The 11,887-nt window shown below is 41.3% G+C and overlaps 2 long non-coding RNA genes across 3 annotated transcripts; one reads left to right on the top strand and one right to left on the bottom strand.

Moving 5' to 3' along the window:
- Window positions 1-559: 559 nt before the first annotated feature.
- On the bottom strand, window positions 560-1,997 carry LOC135339088 (uncharacterized). 2 transcript variants are annotated; one of them, XR_010395840.1, is made up of 3 exons: window positions 1,893-1,997; window positions 917-1,759; window positions 560-845 (listed from the first exon to the last, which is right to left on the bottom strand). It is a non-coding gene; the product is annotated as an uncharacterized LOC135339088 (long non-coding RNA). The 2 variants fall into 2 exon arrangements; XR_010395839.1 differs by having other exon boundaries at window positions 560-1,759.
- A 64-nt stretch (window positions 1,998-2,061) lies between these two features.
- On the top strand, window positions 2,062-2,961 carry LOC135338345 (uncharacterized). The gene is made up of 3 exons (XR_010395489.1): window positions 2,062-2,132; window positions 2,285-2,408; window positions 2,889-2,961. It is a non-coding gene; the product is annotated as an uncharacterized LOC135338345 (long non-coding RNA).
- The last annotated feature ends 8,926 nt before the right edge of the window (window positions 2,962-11,887 follow it).

Genomic DNA, 11,887 nt, shown 5'->3' with positions numbered 1-11,887 from the left:
ATATTATCGTTGAAATTGGATCCACGGAATTCAAGTTATGGCAGCTGAAAAATAATTATTATTTGGAGGGGGGGGATTATTTTCAACAGCTATTAACTTTAGTACTGTTGATCGAATATCCAAAATTTTGTGATTTTTCGAAAAGCTTAGAAAATTTCCTTTCAAATGATGTGTTTCAATCCAAAATTTCGTCGGGGCCATAATTTGTCATTTTTCGGCCTTGGACCATGGGCTATTATTCATGGTATTGCCAAATTGGCAAATACTTTTATCGGTCAAATAAGAATTTTGATGATACTATTTGAACGGTGTGTTTCTAAGCTTTCAGAATTTGTTATTATCGTTGAAATTGGATCCACGGAATTCAAGTTATGGCAGCTGAAAAATAATTAAATTGAGGCCGGGGGGGGGGGGAGTTGCAGTTTATTTCAATGGCTATTAACTTAAAGTACCGTTGATCGAATGTCCAAAATTTTATGATTTTCTGAAAGCTTATAATTATATTCCTTTCAAATGATGTGTTCAATCCAACATTTCCTCGGGGCCATTTTCAACCTCATGGTATCGCCAAATTGGCAAATACTTTTATCACTTATACGAAGAGAGCTGAAAGGATTATAAAGGGGAGAGATGTAAAGTGGTGATTTTATGAAGTTGGATGGAGCAGAGCATCTACAATCTACTACTAATAATAAATATAATTATAAGCATAATTAGTCATTGATAAATCAGTTAGTTCTGAGGTTGTCCAGAAGACGTTACTGAGAGCAACACTTTGCCTGAGGCATCCTAGCAAAGAGTAGCGGTGAACAGCCAAGCATGCAGCACACGGAGATGTTGGAGGACTGTAGAGGGGGGGGGAATGTATTGTATCAGCACTATTTGACTCATACCATGGTTACGTGTACACATGCACCTGTTTGTGCATCTATTTCCTTCTCATCACTAGCTTGATTATGTGATGCAGGTCTGACATAATTATTATGTCCTACATACAGTGCCTAAAAACACCAGCCGACTTATACCTCGTATAACAGACAACTGTCTGGGGGATTATACTAGAAGTAAAGATCGAGACAGAATAATACAAAACATGCAACATAGCTTACCATTGGTTGTTGGGGGGCTTGTACTAGAAGTAAAGAGACAGAATAATACAAAACACACAATGTAGCTTACCATTGGTTGTTGGGGGGCTTGTACTAGCAGTAAAGAGACAGAATAATACAAAACACACAATGTAGCTTACCATTGGTTGTTGGAGGCTTGTACTAGAAGTAAAGAGTACAAAACACACAATGTAGCTTATACTGTTGGTTGTTGGGGGGCAGTAAACTAATCTACCATATATTAGAGGATATAGTGCCATGCATGGAAGGGGATACACACGCAGTGCCTTAGCAATAAATAACTTGCTGTGCTAGCGAGTTCCCGTCTGCATCATCTCAGAAAGAGTGGATAGTAAGTAGGATTAAATTGAACGGCCATAACTTTAGTTGTTAGTACTTGTGGCGTGCTAAGTATATACCACGGTCTTGTTCATCATTGATATTCGACCATCAGAACTCTAGTTTAAAAAACGAAGGGACTCCAATGCTGCAAATTGCTACTATATTATAGCCAATCTCAGCATTTCCATAACAACATGACAACATGGTCACTCACATGTGACGTCCATGCTCTCTGCTAGGCTGTGTAGGTGAGGAAGGAGGGGCTGGGGGAGTGGCACTGGGCCCAGTCTGGGGGCACAGCCAGTGGTCTGTGAGGGAATGGGAGGGGTCGGGGGAACATAAGACTAAAATTAATGAGTACAAGTGTCTCTCCTATGTTGCTGTGTCATGGGCTACAGTACAGAAATGGAAAACACACAGAAATCTAGCATTGGGTCTCACCAACATTCCAAAGTAAGCTGGAGTGTATAACTTTCCTTGATCCTCTAGATCCACCACATTATTACATCTCGGGCACAGGGGTGGGGCTGGCCTGGCACTGAGGGGGCTACCATATGCACGTGGCATCTAATGCGCATGCGTACATCTGATTTCTACCTCATGGCTTACGGCCTCACCATGAAGCCGGCGTATGTTAGGCGTATCTCTCTGGCGCTGCGGTGCCTCTAAAGCTAAGCAACTGTGAGTACTGTATGTTTTTGTTTTAGTTGCAACTTTTTGTCCTATAAAAATCAGTATTAATATTAATATTTATGCCGTTTGTTACGTAATTATTGTTCTGTATTCTGCATGCAACCGGGATATAACCAATTGTTGTTGTTATATTAATACAGATGTCTTCATGATTCAATCCAAATGACAACCAAGATCACATGAAGACCCACTGACTGCGAGCTATGATAACTGTGCCAGACAACGTTGACTGCATCCACTCAGAGATATCTCTGATCCACTCAAGTGAGGGACTGTATAATACATACATGCATGTATGATGTGTATAGCTAGAAACAGTTTTCTTTTTCATTATCTGCGTGTATCATTTGCATACTGTTGTTTATGTTATAGTCGAGGACGTATAATTATTAGTATATAGGAATGTCTAACTATATCATTATAGAACGAACCAACTATATAAATATAGCCTGCATGCATGCATGCACGTGCACATACGAACTACAACAGTGTAAATCCAGGCTCTGTATGAGCATGAACAGCACCCCTTACACTTAATTGTTATCTTCCAAACAGACAAGTAGGTAGTGTCTTATGGTCTGTGGGTTTGCTAGAGTAGTAAGCTTGTGGTCCCATTAGCTTGTGGTCCATTAGCTTGGCTTGTGCTTGCATGAAATTAGTCTAGACTAGTATACATGCAAGTACTCCACTTTCACTTTCACTTTCACTTTATTCTCTTCTCTTCTCACATGTACAATATTCAAGTTCTCTGATGCCATTCATGGAGGACCAAGCAAGAATCAACGGCATGCAGCACTGAGGGAGGGGATCTTCTCACTTACATGCACTGCACTTGAGGTACAATTAATCTATATACTGCCCTCTGTATTTAGAAGGCAGTATTTAGTTTTGACATTATATTATGTGACCCTTTTCTATTTCGTGAGGGATTTTCGTGTACTAGCTAAGAGGTATGCAGGTTTGGTATAAGGTATTTTTATAATTGTGAGCATGCATGCATCTCTTTTAGCAGGCCAGCATTCTTTGTGTTCATGGCCTGATACATAATTTTGTAGTCAATAATCAATAATCGTGTAATGTTTCTCCCATACACAAAGATATTACTTGCATGTTAAGCTAATCGTAATCGTATTATTAAATTAATGGATGGGAACAAAGCATATACCGTATAGCGGGTATATTTCGAGGGTATAAATTTTCGCGGATGGACCATTACAAAGGATTTCGTGGATTTTATTTTCGTGGTCTGAGTTCCAGCCTTTTGGCGCATGCGCACATCAACATGCAGCTGTACCTCCACACCGTTAGCCTCGAATCCAGGCCTAGCCTATAAGCACCTCTTATTGTCGATAGGTGTGGTCAATAATACTGAACACGCCTACTATTCAATAAAGATATAAATTTTCGTGGGTATAAATTTTCGCGGTAGAGGCTCAATCCGCGAAAACCGCGAACATTTATATTGATAAATGGTAGTATAAACGCTTCCGCTCCATTATGATTTTCCAGTGCATAATAATTGTCTGCCATGAGTATTGTAGCCTTCAGGCGTTCAATTTGTGTATATATAGAAACATACATTCACAATTTTTCGACAGAAACCACAGCAGAGCGAGGGTATATAAATAGAATAGTGGGATGCAACTTCTGAAATTGTATAATATGATATGGGGGGCACCTTTAGGTTAGTCTCTATATCCATGTTATTGCTAACTCCCTCGGTGTTGTGAATGTGTGTGCATGCAGTGCTGGTCCCACTTAGCTCATGAGTTGTCATATATTTAGAGCGTCCACCGTGTGCTCGACGAGGTCTGTGATTAACTTCTGTGTTTACGCCATGCTATGTTCATATCACCTGCATGCGTATTATGTGAAGGGACAAAGTTATAGTTAACTTCCTGTTTTAATTGTGCGATATTTCTACTCAAAGTGCTTTTTTTGCCAACTGAGAAATTTGGCTAGGTCTTCACCATCTTGAATGTTCTTGATGATATCTCCAGCTCACCAGCTAAAGGGAGTGTACATTTTGTGGTATTTTTTTAATAGATTTTCTTTTTCTTTGCATAACTAACCACCTCATTCCAGGGAGGCAGTTGCTAAATATATATACTTTACCTAGTCAAGAATACAGTTTTAGAGATACACACATGCATGCATGCAGTTCCTGCAATTGTCAATGCCTTATCTAAAGCAGATTGCTGTAGTCAGCATTTAGATGCTGCGTTGAGCATTTAGATGCTGCGTTGAGACCGGAGTATGGGATTGTGATGACGACTATCTGACTATATAGCTGCAGATTCCCGTGTTGTACTTGCAGCAACATTTTATAGATGCCGTGGCAGACGCTGAAAGGATGAGAGATTTGAGGTCTGCCAGATAAAAGGATCGCAGACAGCAAAGCATAAAATTATAGACGTTTATAGTTGAATTATTATTGTACAGCACTGCATAGTCGCTGATTTAAGGAGCGGTAGGGGCGTGGGAACAACCCACTATACCACTGTGTGCAACTGAAGTACCATTAATTTAATTTTTATCAATGGTGATAGTCATAGTTATTGCATGGCTATACAATAATTATGCTATGCCGAGCATCTCTCCCTTACATCACCCCGGCAACGGCAACTTAAAAAAATCATGGGAATGCAATTTTTTTAATTCTTAAGGATGACAGGAAAAAATTTGTAACCGCCCAAAACTGCGCTTCCTTGAAAGAGCAGAAGGAGCTGCAGCCGGAGGTGTTCCTTATTCGTGCACGTTTATCTTGATCCTGCGAGGCATGGTATTCTTTTCTTTTTGCATACACAAGATTGGCAGATGCCACTTCTGCATCTGAGTCCGACTACAGATTCCGACATATCTTGCAGCCGTCCTGAGCTTGAGAGCTAGCTTGCTTGCAGATGACCACAATCTGATTGCTCCACGAGGTGGTTGGAGGGACCATGGTCTGCCACCCTGGGCTGTTTGGCTCTGATTTTCTTTATTGTGTGCGCTGCACAGGCCTGGTTTGCGGGGGTGACTATTAGTGGTTTACGAGTTATCCTCTTCCTGTTATCGAGAAGGAGCCCACTGTCAATTACGACACACGCTCCTTCAATACTCTGGCAGCATACTCGTACTCGTGAGTAAGTCTGTGTGTGTGTGTGTGTGCGTGCGTGTGTTTATTGTGTGCGCTGCACAGGCCTGGTTTGCGGGGGTGACTATTAGTGGTTTACGAGTTATCCTCTTCCTGTTATCGAGAAGGAGCCCAGTTGTCTTATTCGTGCACGTTTATCTTGATCCTGCGAGGCAATTTGTGGAAGCTTGGTATGTATATAATAATACACAAAACTTTGACTCGCATTTCCATTGATCCATCCAATTGAGGGAGTCATCCCCTTCACTAGAGTCTCTGGTACCGCCACCATATATAATTCTTCTGTGCACGTGGAAGAAAAGGCATTATATATAGGAAAGCTGGTTATGTTATAGTGTATTGGGGATTATACAGAGCAGAGAAGTAGCTGTTCCTGAGAGGTTGCAGTCATTATAGTTTCAATCCGAACTTGAGCTCTTGGCCATTTTATCTATCGTGTGGTTGGAGGTTCCATGCACTGGTATACGTTACATTATGCTGATTATTAATTTGGCAACATAATATTTTGTTGTTGCCATGGAACACTAATGCATTTGCTCACCTTTTTTTATTAACACGTCTTGTACTAGATGATTTTCTTTACGATTATGAAGTACGTGTGTGCAACAGATGTACTTAAAGCTGGCTGCATGCAAGCTATGTATAGTATACACAAAACTGAAGTCATAGACTCACGTTCCATCCAATTGAGGGAGTCCACCCTCTCCACTAGAGTCACCACTTGTCACACCTTTCCCCAAAGCAACGAAGGAGGGCCTCCTTAATATCTCCTACGGATACGCCTGGAGAGAGGCCGCCCAAATGTATTCTATAGTCGTGGTCGATGAGCGAGGCCACGTCGGCTGATGGTAAAGTAATAATGTAACATAACGTAAGATTAAATTATCCTTTAAATAACTATGAAAGCTGCTGCAAGTGTTTAAATCTTGCTGGATTCTTTGGGAGAGAACAGTTCTTCATGCTACAGGCCGTGAGCATAACAGAGGTTGCCATAAGTAGATCTTAATTTGGCCCCTCCATTTCCTCAGAAAAATTAAGTATTTGTGCCTAGTCTCCCTCCACATGTGACGCGGGACTGCGTGGTGGACGCCCTAAAGATTTCCGACAAATATATGTGTAATTATATAGGGGAGCTAGGGAGTATAGTTTGTGCTCTAAGATCTACTTCTTTGTAGTACAAGAACACGGTGTAGAAATTAAATTGTGCACTGCAAAGTCGCTCTTTTATTATTTATGTTATAATTTTCGTGGACTTAATTTTTGTGTAGGATTGCTTACCCACGAAATCTGCAAAAATTGCTTACACACATACAAGTAATCCCAACTCTCACCATGCTCCTGAAATTGAAGATGTACACATCATTCAATAAGTCGTCAATTTCCCATCCTCCACACCCTCCAAAGAGGACTGCCCTGTTCTGGTCCAACTTCGTGAAGGTGAACCCGGCACAGGGTGGAGGTGGTCTGTCACCTTTGAGTGCAAGGGACGACCAGACACCTGGGAAGTTAGTGGTTTAGACTAGGCAGAGATTGATACTCACTCAACACAAAACAGGAACATGCACATTAACTTACATTTTTCCTTAACCACAACTATACAAATTACAATAATACTACACATAATTGTCCTTGATTAAGTTTCGATATGGTGGTCCGCTTAATTAAAATCATTTTTTCCCCTGTATACGGCGTTGTCAGCTGACACTTTTGCGAATGTGAACCCCTTGTTGCTCCACTAGGGAGGACGACACTCCATGCATACAACAGAGAACTATACTCCAGCTTATAATGACTCACGCTCAGTATAGCAGTCAGTGGCGGAGAAACTTTGCCAGCATGCACCCGCGAAAATGTATAATAATAACCGTAATACATATTACATGCAGTAACACAGTACTAAAGTTACTTTTTTTTAATTTCCACATGTGGACAAGTGTGCATGGTCAGCACATCAGTAAGTGGTCTTTTGAAATAAATTTTTTTCTAGCGCTTTTTTTTTTCCCTGATTCTTTCGTTGCAAATCTGACATATCCAAACCCTGATGTGGTTCAGCTAATTAACTTGTGCTATACTATGTTAGAGTGTGGTCATCCCTAATACCGGGCGAGGACAAAGAGGTAGTACCATGCCACTCATATAAGCCTTTATATACATGTACTTGCTCTCATCCTTAATAATGACTCGCACTAGTTAGTGGAGAGCTTCTCTGACATACCCTACAGTGATACCAGCAGCCATATAAATTGTTTGGACGCTGTCTGTGAGGGAGTGGAAGATTGCACTGGAGGGGCCCTACTTGCCATCTGGGTGATCATATTCTTGTGAGAGGTTCTGCTAGTACATGCAACACCTGTAGACAGCATTTTGAGTGATTTGGCTAAAATCAATTCATATACACAATATCATGATCTAACTACAACCAACACATACAGTTAATATTTAAATATTTAATTTCCACCTGTGGACAAGTGTGCATGGTCAGCACCGATACATAACATTCAAGCAGGAAAAACAAACTCAATATTTTTTTTATCTATAATATAATTATATGGCCTTTTTAGCCGATTCCATTAATTTGGGGAATTTTTACGTCAAATGCTTGTAGTGTTGCAAGTGTTTTGTGATCTTGATCCAGACACAGCCACCTCTTCATCAACCACCCAGAAACCGTGAGGGCCATATCCGTATTGTGGGTCAATAAGGTCGAAGGAATTGACAGCCGAGGCACACTTTTTTGGTGCATTCATGGTGTGTTTTTCTTAATAGCCATCTCGGGCCCTTTCATTGCATAAAGTGGCAAAGTGGAATTATTGATAGTTGTAGTTCTCTATTCTTCTTCTCTTCTAGATATATGTCGTGTTAGGCGGGAGGTATAAAGCGCACCATTTCAGTAAGGTCGGGAATATCGAGTGGCTGGTACTAATCCCTGCCTTCTTTTCGACCTTACCTGAAGTAAGCACAATAATTATTGCCGGACCACCACGATTGATTCTCTGATGTTGGATGAATTAAGGCATTTGGGTATTTGCCCATTATTTTCTATTTAGCTTTAGTCCTAAACTCAACACAAATGTTCAGTAGAGCATCCACCCTTTCTCCATGCGCAGGGCACCCATCTCTGCCGTCCTCTCTAGGGACGCCATATTGGCTGTGAAGGGCTGCTGCCGAGCCAGTGGGGTTTCGGCAGGGGGGGAGGGGTGTTATCCAGCCATCTCCGCTTCAAAAAACAGCAGCTTCCGAGCCATGGCCATTTAGTGTAGCCATGTAGGAGGAGCTGTCCAGCTGACGAGAGGTTGTTGTGCAGTGTGTGCGGGGGAGGGAGGTTGCTGTGCAGTGTGTGCAGGGGAGGTTGCTATTCTACGACAAGACATTATAAAATATAAAACACCGACTCTGCCCTCCTCTACTGGGGGTTAGTTACTCTTATTAGTTCCACTTGAACTTTGTTTGTGTGTGGGCTCTCAAGCGTGTACCCGCGAAAATGTCTAATACACAATTATAACCTTAATACATGCATGCAGTAACGCAGCTTCTTTTAATTTCCACGCACCTGTGGATGACATGTGTATATTCAGCTTATAACAATAGTAACATATACATAATACGTAACGTGGCGTTGTTGAGAACGATGTGCTAATCCCTCCCTTCTTTTCATGGTTGGTTCGCTTGACACGAGTGAGCTCATTATTGAGCTTGATGACTTCCTGCAAGGAATGAGAAATTAAACACGTATTATTATTGTACTCAGTTAATTATGATCTTTTGTCTGTTGATTGTTTGATTGATTGAAGTGCATGCATGGTGCCAGCTGACATCATACAAAATTCGAAAACTTAAAAATGTGCACTTTGTCCTTTAATTAACAAATTTTTTCTTTACGGCCATTTTAGCAGTTTTTTTGTTAAACAAAGTGGCAAAGGCGAACCCTGGAGACAGCAAATAATGATTCAGCTACTAGAATATTGTGAGTGGCTGCTAACCCTCTTCCTTCCTTCCTTTCTACCAGGGATGACCACCGACTGCACAACAGAGAAGTATGTATAAGTTAATTTGCCAAACCACCACCTTTAATAATGACTCACGCTGGTCGGTCCGAAGCAACAAAGGGCATGCATTTTTGATATCCCCCTTGGTGGTACGGGCAGGGAGGCCTCCCAAATAAATTTCTCTGGATGCTGTTGTGAGGGGGTGAAGGAACCAGTGACAAGACTGAGTTACATGTATTCAGCTCATAATTATTCACGTACACAAGAGGCTATGTCTGGTGGAGTTACCGTTTGCAGTAACGCAGTACTAAAGTTACTTCTTTTTTAAATACTTTAATTTCCATGATTCAGCTCATAACAATAGTAACATATACACACGATTCCCCAAAGTAATGGAGCCTCGGCAATCCCTTCAACCGTATTGACCCACACATTGGCTAACAAGCATCATGACATAATATGGATCATAGCTGCTGTGACTGGTGCTGTTGAGGACGATGTGGCTGTGTTGGTTGCTGTGACTGGTGTTGTTGAAGATGTGGCTATGGAGGTGGAGGTAGATATCGAGGCGGTTGTAAGGAGCGAATGTCATGCAACACGCATTTGGTAGGCGCACATCCGCTGCAGCTCCCAGTCGTGCACCTGCAGCAGTTTATATGAAATTCAAAAATTTCCTTTAATTAAAATTTATTTTTCTTTATAGCCTTCTCGGCTGCTTTTTCTTGACAAAAGCGAACCCTGGAAACAACAAGTAATGATTTAGCTACTATATATACAATAAAGATGGTACTAACCCCTCCCTTCTTTCCCACCCGGGATGATGACTGCCGAACCTTGGGAGGTTGGTGTAGAGAGTCAGTCATGTTAACTTACATCTACATTTTTGCCTTTAATTAAAATTCTTTTTTGTATAACTTTGTCAGCCGATATTTCTCATTGTGAAATGTGGCAAAAGCAAATCCATTATTTTTGTGTGGGCTCTCAAGCGTGCACCCACGAAAATCTCTATAATAGAAGTAACTTTAGCACTGCGTTACTGCATGTGTGTATTTAGGGTTATAATTGTGTGTCTTTGCCATGTTGGAATTCTGATCTTGATATCCAGAATAAGCTATTTTAAACTGCTTCCTAGGCAGACATAGTCGAATACCTCGACCAGCCATCAGTAACTATGAGCAATAGATTCAGTGAAGAACAAAGATAAATTGGATCAGCAGTTGAGAATGGAAACTTGATCAGTATATTATAGTGTGAATGTCAGCACCCTCCTCGTCACCATTCAGAGATTACAAAGATAGCACAGCTCTCACCCGTAGTGTCTTGGCATGTTCTACTGATCATGTATGCAAATTATTCCAAGTTTATTAATTCATATATATGGCAGGAAATTGGATTAATACCTGGCAAAGAACACGCTAACAGTAAGAATATTGGATGAATACACAACACACTAAGAATATATGACATATAACACAACACACTAAGAATACAACATATATACGGCAGTGCTTTAGGAGAGACAATTGGAGTTGTGAGTTGTATAATTACGAGGGCAGGTATCGTTTATTATGACAGTATTTCTACTCGTTGTATCTTTTTGGTCCTGCCCAGACCCAAATGATACTGGGGCTAGGCATAACTAGAAAATTACTCGCCACATGAAATAAATTATTACTCACGATTTTTTGTAAAGTCGGACCACCTCATCATTCCCCCCTTTTGCGCTTCCTCCTAGAACTAGAGGAGGATACTCCACTGGGTCCATCGTTAGTCGTCGTCGTTAGGGTGTTTGTTGCCGTCAATCCATGTCTGTTGTTGTTCCGTTCGTTGTTGTTCCATTGTTCGTTGTCGTCAGGGTGTTTGTTGCCATCCCGGGTTCATTGTTAGTTGTTGCCCCATTGTTTGTTATTATTCCGTTTGTTGTTGGTCCAGTGTTCGTCGTTGTCGTTGTCGTGTTTGTTGTCAACCCGGGTCCATTGAGATGTGATTCAATGGGGTCGTTTGGCGGGTCATATATTATATTGCGCTCTTCTAATTCTACGGAAAACTCGCGCAGCTTGCTGAGAGCCTTGGAGGCATGCAGGGAACTAACCCCACTACCTCCCTCAAGACTCGTAGAAGCTCCCTCTGCAAGAAAAAAGAAAATTTAGTGATAAATAATCGAGTATGTATGCAAGAAGCTGTTCCATATATGTTCCCCCCGAACCAGTGCCTCCGCCTTGTCCTCCTTCGTCCTCAGTTGGTGGTGGTGGGTATTTGACCCATCTTAGCCATTTGGCATAATGTTGGGGCTGGGAATGAGGGCGTCTGTAAATTGAGGATGTAGAATGTTCACAGGGTTAATTATGCACGACTGTACGTCTGTATACGTTTTTGTGCCAATCCAGAGGAGTGGGCTGTCAAGCATAGGAAATTTAGCAAACGACATTTGATTAGATGAACTGTTAGGCCGGCCTATAATTAATTATAGTGCTAATTGCAGCCATTACTGACATACACATTAACTGTGCATTTGGACTTCATCAGGAAGGCCTGGTTTGATCCTCATATGTCAAATTGGCGTTTGTCAGTTTCGTTGCTTCCGTTGTTATAATTAGGCCTGTGATGGTGTAGTTGGCAAA

Source organism: Halichondria panicea, chromosome 7 (assembly GCF_963675165.1).
Source record: "Halichondria panicea chromosome 7, odHalPani1.1, whole genome shotgun sequence".
NCBI lineage: Eukaryota > Metazoa > Porifera > Demospongiae > Suberitida > Halichondriidae > Halichondria > Halichondria panicea.
The sequence above is the reverse complement of the archived record's forward strand: the minus strand, read 5'-3'. Positions and strand labels throughout refer to the sequence as shown.